The sequence below is a fragment of the Podarcis filfolensis genome, assembly GCF_964270895.1.
Source record: "Podarcis filfolensis genome assembly, chromosome: 17".
Classification (NCBI taxonomy): Eukaryota; Metazoa; Chordata; class Lepidosauria; order Squamata; family Lacertidae; genus Podarcis; species Podarcis filfolensis.
Window position 1 is genome coordinate 31403274 of NC_139621.1, and position 9836 is coordinate 31413109.

The 9836-nt window shown below is 43.2% G+C and overlaps 1 long non-coding RNA gene across 1 annotated transcript; it reads right to left on the reverse strand.

Annotated features, from left to right (window-relative positions):
• Positions 1-4714: 4714 nt before the first annotated feature.
• On the reverse strand, positions 4715-9188 carry LOC310753183. Its single transcript, XR_014543264.1, has 5 exons — positions 8982-9188; positions 7363-7432; positions 6920-7091; positions 6103-6817; positions 4715-6005 (listed from the first exon to the last, which is right to left on the reverse strand). It is a non-coding gene; the product is annotated as an uncharacterized lncRNA (long non-coding RNA).
• Between the last annotated feature and the right edge of the window lie 648 nt (positions 9189-9836).

Consider the following 9836-nt stretch of genomic DNA (forward strand, 5'->3'; position numbering starts at 1 on the left):
TTTCCTCTTTGATTTTCTTTAAACCAATTCACGAGCCAAGAACCTATACACTGACCATGAACTATGGAACTGTATATTATATAGAATCACAGAACTGTATTGTTAGAAGGGACCCTGAGGATCGTCTAGTCCAACCCCTGGCAATGCAGGAATGGGGTTTTTTTGGGGAGGGGGAGGTTATTGGGTCGTCGTTTTTATTTTGATTATACAGTGGTACCTCAGGTTAAGAACTTAATTCATTCTGGAGGTCCGTTATTAACCTGAAACTGTTCTTAACCTGAGGTACCACTTTAGCCAATGGGGCCTCCCTCTGCCGCCACACGATTTCTGTTCTCATCCTGAGGTAAAGTTCTTAATCTGAGGTACTATTTCTGGGTTAGCGGAGTCTCTTCTCGTGCACCCTATTTAACAGACAGGATTTGAAAGGACCCTATTTTTTATTCACTAGGCTAAAGCTGCTTCCAGCCCCCCCTGCCCTGCATATGGAGGACGATAAGTTCTGTTAATTGGGAACTGGACGTCTGAAAGAAAACCTTCATTGACTCTCTTGAGGACTTCCGGGTTGGTGCCACTGTTTAATGGCGGATTCCCTCCGAGCTCCGGAGGGAATCGGCTCCGTAGTGTCTGGGTCTGGCCGCTGCGGCGAAGCGGGGACCCTTAAAATCACAGGCGCGGATGCCTGTGAACACAGAGACTCGGCGGGCACCATTTGCGCCCCCCCAATCCGCGACGGAGCCTTTTTAAAGGCTTCGGAACGGAGGCAGGGTAAGGCGTGGTGCTGAGAGTACTCCCTCGTCTACGGAGTGAAGCCGCAAGCCATTGACAGAGAGCGCCAACTTCTTCTAAGAGTGATTGGATCCTAAAACATCAACCCGTGAGTAATACGGAGATTGGAACTTTAAAAAATTTCTTATCTTGGATTTGGAACGAGCGGGAAGGGGCTAAAAAGGAAGTCCACCCCCCCCTCTTTGTAAACAACTTAAAGCAAAGGACTGGGCAGCTAAGGTCGAGAGAATCTGTTTCTTGCTTTTTTTAACAAAAGATCCTGACCTCACGGTTTGGACATTATAAGAAGATATTCTGGAGGATAAAAAGAATTTTGGGAGCTGAAACTACACCCCCCCCTAGACCCGGGAACGTCCGATGAGAAAGCCTGTTGCATGGAAGATTTTGACAGCTGTCAAGTGAGCTGCTAGTCAGCTAGTTGTCAGCTGGAAAAAGAGAACATTGTTTCTGCTGTTTTTGCTGGTTTATTCGGGATAACTTGTTGAAAATAAGGTTGATACAAAATAACTGGACTTTTGGTTTTTGAGCTGAAAGGAAGATCAAGGAATTAAATCCCCCTAGAGGGGTAATAAGGATACTACATTACAAAAATGGCTGGAGTGTCTAAATTCCAAGCAGAATTGGACAGAGCACTGGTTCTCTTGGGAAACTTACAAGATGAGTACGATGCTTTGTCTACAGAGGTATCGTTATTACACTGGACAGTAAACAACAGCTTGGAGTCTGATAAGGATTTGAAACAGGAAGCCTATTCAACTGAACAAATAAATGAAACCGAAAGCGTAGACACGATGGAGCAATATGTTCTTTTTGAAGAAAATGAAGGAGGAGATGGAGGTTTGCAGGAGTCAAAGGAGAGCTACAATATGAGGCCTGACATGATGATAAAAAAGGACAATAAAAACTGGATGCGGAAAGCCTGGTTTGATTGGGAATTTGGAAAATGGAGAGATCCTCTTTTGAGGAGATCTGAAGACCTGAGGATTATAAATTTGTTGAAGGTGGAAGCTGGAGCTGTGGGGACATTTGGATTTGAAAGAAATTTGAAACAAGAGTTGGAATACCCCATAGGCTTTGCTTTTGCTTTTAAGTATGGAGGACTGGCTAGAAGCAAAACCGATTCTGTTGGGCCGGAGCCCCTCCGAGACCTGGGGCTTAACATCAAGGTCTATCAAAGAGACCGGCAGAAAGGAACTGAGAGAGACATAAGGGCCTCGGACCTGAGATCTCCAGGCTAAATAAATAATATAAAGACTGATGGATATTGGTTGGGGACTGGAACCGGGAGAAGGGTGGGTGGAGGTTGGGAATCCAAAGGGTACATAAGGATAATTTGCATTGCTTTGTTTGTTTTATATTTTGTTAGTGGTAAGGAAATTGGGTAAACCGTGGAAGGGAAATTTTGGTCGACCTTAGGAAAAAGGTTTAAGAATAAATTAATGAGGTATAAGTATTGATGTGTAATTTTAATAAGGTGAAATTGGTTTTTTTTTTCTTCTTTTTTTTAAATTAAGTGAAAATAAGGCTGTTAAAAATAAATGGAGGAAATGGAAAAAAGAAGTAAAGTAAAGTAACAGTATGTTAGAATAAATGTTTAAGTCAAGGTGAAGAAATAAGTTAAGGACTTGCTGAATTGACAATTTAAATTGGAATACAAGAAGGGGAGGTGTGAGGAGGTCTGAGAAACAAGGTTGAGGAAAATAAGTATCAGAAACTGTATGTGTTTTTTCTATTTTTCTGTTTAGTTTCGAATATGCTTTTTTGTGTTGTTTTTATTTTGTTTATTTTTTTTGTTTTTGTTTGTTGTGTGTTTTTTGAAAATACCAATAAATATTTAATAAAAAAAAAAAAAAAAACATTGACTCTCTTGAGCCTGACGCTGTAAGACCCGCCCCCTCGGTGTTTGGACAGGTGTGTTTCCCCCCCCCTTCGTTGCTGGTTCTTTCGTCCCTTTTGTCCCTGGGGCAGCTCGGTCAATAGAACATGAAACTGTTAATCTCAGAGTCGTGGGTTTGAGCCCCGCTTTGGGCAAAAGGCCCTCATAATACACTGCAGGGAAGGAACAAAGCTAGCTAGGACAGACAAAAACTGTGCTGTGCCTTTCATATAAAAGTAAGCAACAAGTGGTGGGATGCGGGTGGCGCTCTGGGTTAAACCACAGAGCCTAGGACTACTGCTACTAATGCGGGTGGCGCTGTGGGTTAAACCACAGAGCCTACAGCTTGCCGATCAGAATGTCGGCGGTTCGAATCCCCGTGACGAGGTGATCTCCTGTTGCTTGGTCCCTGCTCCTGCCCACCTAGCAGTTTGAAAGCACGTCAAAGTGCAAGTAGATAAATAGGTACCGCTCCGGCGGAAAGGTAAACGGTGTTTCCGTGCGCTGCTCTGGTTCGCCAGAAGCGGCTTAGTCATGCTGGCCACATGACCCGGAAGCTGTATGCCGGCTCCCTCGGCCAATAAAGCGAGATGAGCGCCGCAACCCCAGAGTCAGTCACGACTGGACCTAATGGTCAGGAGTCCCTTGACCTTTACCTTTATGAGGTGTGAGATGAGTGCCTTGGAAAACTGGGCCAAAACTAAGAAAATGAATTTCAATAGGGACAAATGCAAGGTTCTACACTTAGTCAGGAAGAACCAGCTGCACAAATATAAGATGGGGGACACCTGGATTGCCAGTAGTACATATGAAAAGGAGTTAGGGGTCTTAGTTGACCACAAGCTTAATATGCGTCAACCGTGTGTTGCAGCAGCAAAAAAAAGCCTGATTGGGTCAGCCCTATGTCCATCCATTCTGGACCCAGTTTCAGATGACTAAATACAGAAACACGCTCATCTTTACCCATTTGCCATTCCATTTCCAGGTTTCCATACTCTCCTGTCCCCTTGGCCTGTCATCTGTTTTTGACACCCAGTGGCGTACATGATAGGTTAGACAATAAACACAGTTGTTAAACAGATTGTCCTGTTTTCAAGTTTCTTAAAGTTATATTAGACTCAGGTAGGTAGGCGTGTTGGTCTGATGCAGTCGAATTAAATAAATAAATAAATAATTGTCTAGTACAGTGTTTTTCAACCTTTTTTGGGCAAAGGCACACTTGTTTCATGAAAAAAAATCACGAGGCTTACCACCATTAGAAAATGTATAATATTTTTTTCTTTAATGGCAAACAAAAACATTGCGGACCGTTCTCTGCTCAGCGGGGATCGATCCGCTGATCCCCGCTGAGCCGGCGGATGACAGCTCCGTCTCCGCACTGTGTGCGGAGAGGGAGATGTCAGAGCCCCGCTGCTCTCTATGGGGAATCGGATGAGAGCGGACCGCCTGATCCCCACCCAGGACGGATGGAAAATAGGGTGGACAACAGTCCGGCGCCCGCCTAGTGGGCGAAAATTTGACATTTTTTTTTTAATCTTTTGAATTTTTCAATTTTTCCCACGGCACACCAGGCAACATCTCGCGGCACACTAGTGTGCCGTGGAACAGTGGTTGAAAAACACTGGTCTAGTAGCACCTTATAGATTGTTCTGGTATAAGCTTTTGTGTACACACGAAAGCTTATAGCAGAACAAACTTAGTTGGTCTATAAGGTGCTACTAGACAATTTTTTATTTTTTTTAATTTTTATTTTCAATTAAAGTTATAGTGTTTGCAATGTTGAGGAAAAGACTTGCTCAACGGATATATTCCATCAGTTTGTATCCTGGCTACAATAGATTTACAGACAGATTTTCTGTGATCCAATTATTTCATAAATTCTTTCATTACAGCATTCCTTGATAATCAGCTAGTATGTTTCTTAAAAGGGCAGGAAGCAATTGCATGTCTCAGCAACGTTATTCTATTGTACACAATCAATGTTCATGATTTTACATATTTACAAATTCACTGTTTTGCACATAATATGCAGTTTGTTCCACAATAAAGAAATATGGATTGAGTAAGTGCTATTTTCAGAAGCTGAATTCTTTATTAATCTCGGTTTGCAAACTCTCAGACTCAAAGCTTTTAAACAGGATTTGGAAATCATTAAGATGTGGTTCGTAGTTTTGATCCCAGATTTGCCATCTCAGTTTATTTGGTTTCATATGTGGTTATATATTTATTTTTTAAAAAGGAGCAGCAATCATTACACCAACCAGTCCAGCCTTATTTAAAGCCAGCTTCCAAGCAGTCTACACTGTAAGTCCAAGAACATTCTGGAAATGTCAGAAAACACAAGTTCGTTTTTTTATATACTGTATATTTGTATTTCCCATGAGAAACTCAGACCTGTATGTGCACATTTCTCAGGAGAGTTCTTAAAAAGCGGGTACAGCAGCTAACATCTTGCACACAGGCCATGTTTCTCATATCGTATGTATTGCAACAGGACAGGCACTGAAGAAAGTCTGACGAAAAAATGTCCACGGTGCACCATTCTCATAGCCTGGAGGGCTGAAATTCTTCTTCAAGGACCTCCTCCACAGTCGCGTTCTCATAAGCAGGAGGGGGTGTGAGTGGCTCCGGACGTGCTGTCCGCTCTTCAACACCTTTGAGTTCATGGGTATCCGAGACAAATCGCTGCAGTTTTGGCGGCATGAGCAACCTGAGGCGGAACCGGGACTGTAGGTTTGCCTCCGAGGCACGCCGTGTGCCTGGTGCCACCGAAACACTGAACGCTTCGACCACAGTCTCTCCGTGGGCAGGAGGCTCAATGACCACGCTGTACGGAGGGGGCTCCACTGGGGTTGTCCCTGGACTGGAGGTGATGGTCCAGATGGTTGGTCCCGATAAGTAGCCAGTAGTCACCACCTCCTCATATGCCGGGGCCTCATAGGCCTCATTGTCTATGCTGGTAAAAGAGAGGGGAAGTAGTTAAAAACACAAAACATTATAATAGCTCCATGCTAGTCACTGAAGGCACCACCCTCCCACACTCATACTTAAGAGAAAGGGAGCCACTTGTTATTTGGGCAGTGTGGGATAGTGAGGGATAGAGAGACAGAGAGAGATAGAGAGGGATAGAGAGATAGAGATAGCAGTTGCATTGGAAGTAAGCATGGACACCGCAGGGATTTGAACCCCATCCTGGGAACCAGGAGCGCCGACCACCAGTGTCTTTTGCTTTTTTTTTGAGCAATGCAACAAGGGGAAAAGCAAAACCTGAGAGAACATTCTGTGAATGTTCTCTCAGGAAAAAGAAAACCTGAAGATGTTAAGTAGAGCTCTTTGGAGAGACCTGTGGAGAGAAAAAAGAAAAGAGGAAAAAGAAGTGACCAATACAAAAAAATTATTGCTTTGAAAAAAGACAACTGAGTGATGGAATGTGAACTTACCTAAAGCAGCACAGTCCAAATGCAGGTGACTCTCACTTCAGATACACTGAACTCTGCGAAGCCTGAAGGAAAGAAGAGCTGGAAGAAAAGAAGAAGTCTTCTCCTACCTGCAGGTGAGCCTCATTGTGGTGAAACAGAATAGGGCCTCTTCTGACAACTATCTCACCGCAACCTGAAAGAGTCTTAGCACAATGAGTTGCAGACAGAACACAATAGAGATTTCCCCCTAGCCATGCAAGGGATACTCTGAGAAACCTGAAGGAGAGATGAGCCGGAACAAAAGGAGAGAAGGGCTGGAACAAAAGAAGCAGTCTTCTCCTACCTGCAGGTGAGCCTCATCATGATGACATGGAATAGGGCCTCTTCTGATGACTCAGTCACCCCAACCTGAAAGAGTCTTAGCCCAGTGAGTTGCAGACAGAACGCAATAGAGATTTCCTCCCTGGCCAAGCAAGGGATACTCACCTAAATGTCCTTCAGTCATGGAATACCATTTTGACCGCCATTTTATTTAAAGCTGGATGAGCCATTAATCTAGAGGGGCAGAACAGAGACATTTAGAATCACTAGTTTGTCCCCAGTCACCTTCCACCAATCTTACAGAAAATGAGATTTAAAAAACAAACAAAAAGAAAACAGCTTTCTTACCACAGCTTTCTGTGACTCTTGTGAAAGAGCTGGCTTCATCTCAGTGTTGTAGGATCATTGGAGAGACCTGTGAAGAGACCAGCAGAAAAGAAAATGGGAAAAAGGAGAGACCAATACCAAAAAAAATTGTCTTGAAAAAAGCCAACAGAGTGGTGGAATGTGAACTTACCTAAAGCAGCACAGTCCAAATGTAGGCAACTCTCACTTCACGTACACTGAACTCTGCGAAGCCTGAAGGAAAGAAGAGCTGGAAGAAAAGAAGCAGTCTTCTCCTACCTGTAGGTGAGCCTCATTGTGGTGAAACGGAATAGGGTCTCTTCTGACAACTCTGTCACCGCAACCTGAAAAAGTCTTAGCACAAAGAGTTGCAGACAGAACACAATGGAGATTTTCTCCCTAGCAAAGAAGGCATTCTCAGGGAAGCCTGAAGAAAAGAAGAGCTGGAAGAAAATAAGAAGTCTTCTCCTACCTGCAGATGGGCCTCATTGTGGTGACACGGAATAGGGCCTCTTCTGACAACTCAGTCACCGCAACCTGAAAGAGTCTTAGTACAAAGAGTTGCAGACGGAACACAATAGAGATTTTCGCCCTAGCCAAGCAAGGGATACTCACCCAAATGTCCTTCAATCGTGGAATACCATTTTGACTGCCATTTTTGTTTGAAGCTGAATGATCCATTGATCTAGAGGGGCACAGCAGAGAGATGAGATTCAGACTTAAAGAACTTTCCTAAGAGAAATAATACACTTTCATGCAGGGTCCTGGAGTTGCTATGTTCCTGAGCAGTCACTCTGCATCTCCTCCTCCACAGGAGACAAGGACAAGCCACCTCTTTCTTATCATTGCCATCGACAGCTTCATCCTCAAAATGCCTTCTTTGCTTTCCCACAATGGAATTGGCAACGTTACCTTCATTTTGCTTGTGGTTTTTATGTTCCTCAAATGCTGGCATGTTTGGGACCTTCTGGATTTAGAAACATCTCCAGGAACAAAAAAACCATCAACAATGTTTTGGTGCTCATCTTCTGCAATTCCCCCATAGCTTCAAATTAGATAAAATGCTCTGAGCCGTGATGAGTGCATTTTGCTTCTGCTGCTGCTACCTGTGGCACTTGCTATCCACCAAAATCTTGGCACACTCACTCTAAGGGAGGGTTACAGGTGCTACTAGATGCCACTCTCAGGGCTAGATGAAAAACAAAGAACTTATAACCTCAGGAAGGTGGTACACACAAGGACTTTCCAGACTTTCTAGCAAGAGACAAGAAGTAAGTATGCCTGCAATGCTCCCCAAATCCCTCCCTTCTCATCTCTCCTATTCCTGGCTTCAGTAAAAACTTATTATCAAAGTATTACTAAGAACATTGCAGAGGGCTTTCAGTTATTGTGTTACCAGCTACACTTCATCAGCCTGGATCCACCAACACTTCTTGCTTCCAAGTCTTTCCTATGCTAAAGTCTTCCCAGTCTTGCCTTTTCTAGCTTCAGCAACAAAAACCTTACACGTTCCCTAGCATCAGATGCCTTTTAAAAGAAAAACTTTCCATTTCTCCTACCCATTTTTTACTGTGCTTTAAGCAAACTTCATATCCATCTATGTGCTTTCATGTGCACCTTTTTACATCCAAAGACTAGTTAGTTTGAAAAGTAAGCAAAACTTTATTTATACTCTTCATATTCCTTCATTTTCTCTTGGCTTCTCCAGTTTTCACGTGGGTTTTTTTGTTTTGGCAATTATCCTTAAAATCTTCATCTTGGTGTTTTTCTGAGTTTTCAGTTTCGATTTTGCTTGGCTAAGCTGTCTTTTGGGGACTTTCCCAAAGTCCATCTTTTGTCCACAAATGACTGTCCCTCTTTGATTAGGATTAATTCTTCTTTGGTCTTCTATTTTATAATAATAATAATTTATTATTTATACCCCGCCCATCTGGCTGGGTTTCCCCAGCCACTCTGGGCAGCTTCCAACAAAACACTAAAATACAGTAACCTATTAAACATTAAAAGCTTCCCTAAACAGGGAAATTTTCTTTCCGTTTCTGTTTGATTTCAAAATTATTGCCTCTCCTAACACTTTTTAGTCAGATATCTAATTAATACATATATATCAGCTCACAGGTGAAAATTACTTGTACCTCTTTTTGAAGTTGTAAACAGTAATGTTTCAGTAGAGTAAAATCCCTTTGTTTACTTAAAAAAGCTAAGCTAAACTGGTTTCAGTTGTGTTTACAAACCTGTTTCATCTTCCCCAGCCAGGTCTCTCTCCTAATCCCTCTGCCCCTTAACTCCTTCAGCTTTGAGCAGTAAGAGGGCCAACACCAGTACTATAGCCAGGGACAGGCTCACTCACTAGACTCTGGCTTGCTCCTTCCACCACCTGTTGGTCATAATGGCACATAAAAAAGTCCCTTGCAGCATTAATACAGTGGGTGCAAATGTCTTCATTTCAGCATGCAATCATTGCAGGGCTTTGGTGACGAATTAGTTCTTCCCACATTAATACATTATGGAAACAAATAACGTGTTTCACACTGTTCCTTTCATCATCTTATTATGAAGGTGACTCCTTCGCCATTTCATCTTGACTCACACTTGAATAAACCTGCAAACAGGTGTGTGTTTACTCAGAAACTAGTCCTGATATATTCTGTGGGGCTTACCCCTTTGTGTTTTTAGGATTGCAGCTGAGTATGTTGGATTGGGGAGGCATGCTCATCACTTCTTGGCATTTATTAACCCCTCGCACTCTCGAGTGACCACCGTGAAAAAGGGCTGTGGGAAAAGCTATGGGAAGAAGGGCTGGCTTTGGACCATGGGCCTAGCCAAGGGGGCAGGGGGCAGGTGCCCCCCTCAATCAATAAAAATACTTAACAAACTGAGTTTCTGCCTTCCCTAACAAAAGCCTGCCCCCCCATGCATGGGACTCAGTGGGGCCAATTGAATTCTATGGAACAAAATAAACAGGCTGCAATCTGGGGCACAGCTGAAAAGGACAGCAGTGGTTTCTCACTCCAGACACTTGAGACTGCATACACATATTTTACTCTAGAATCAATGGAGTCTGAGTGCTGGTGTGTGTTTTTAAATGT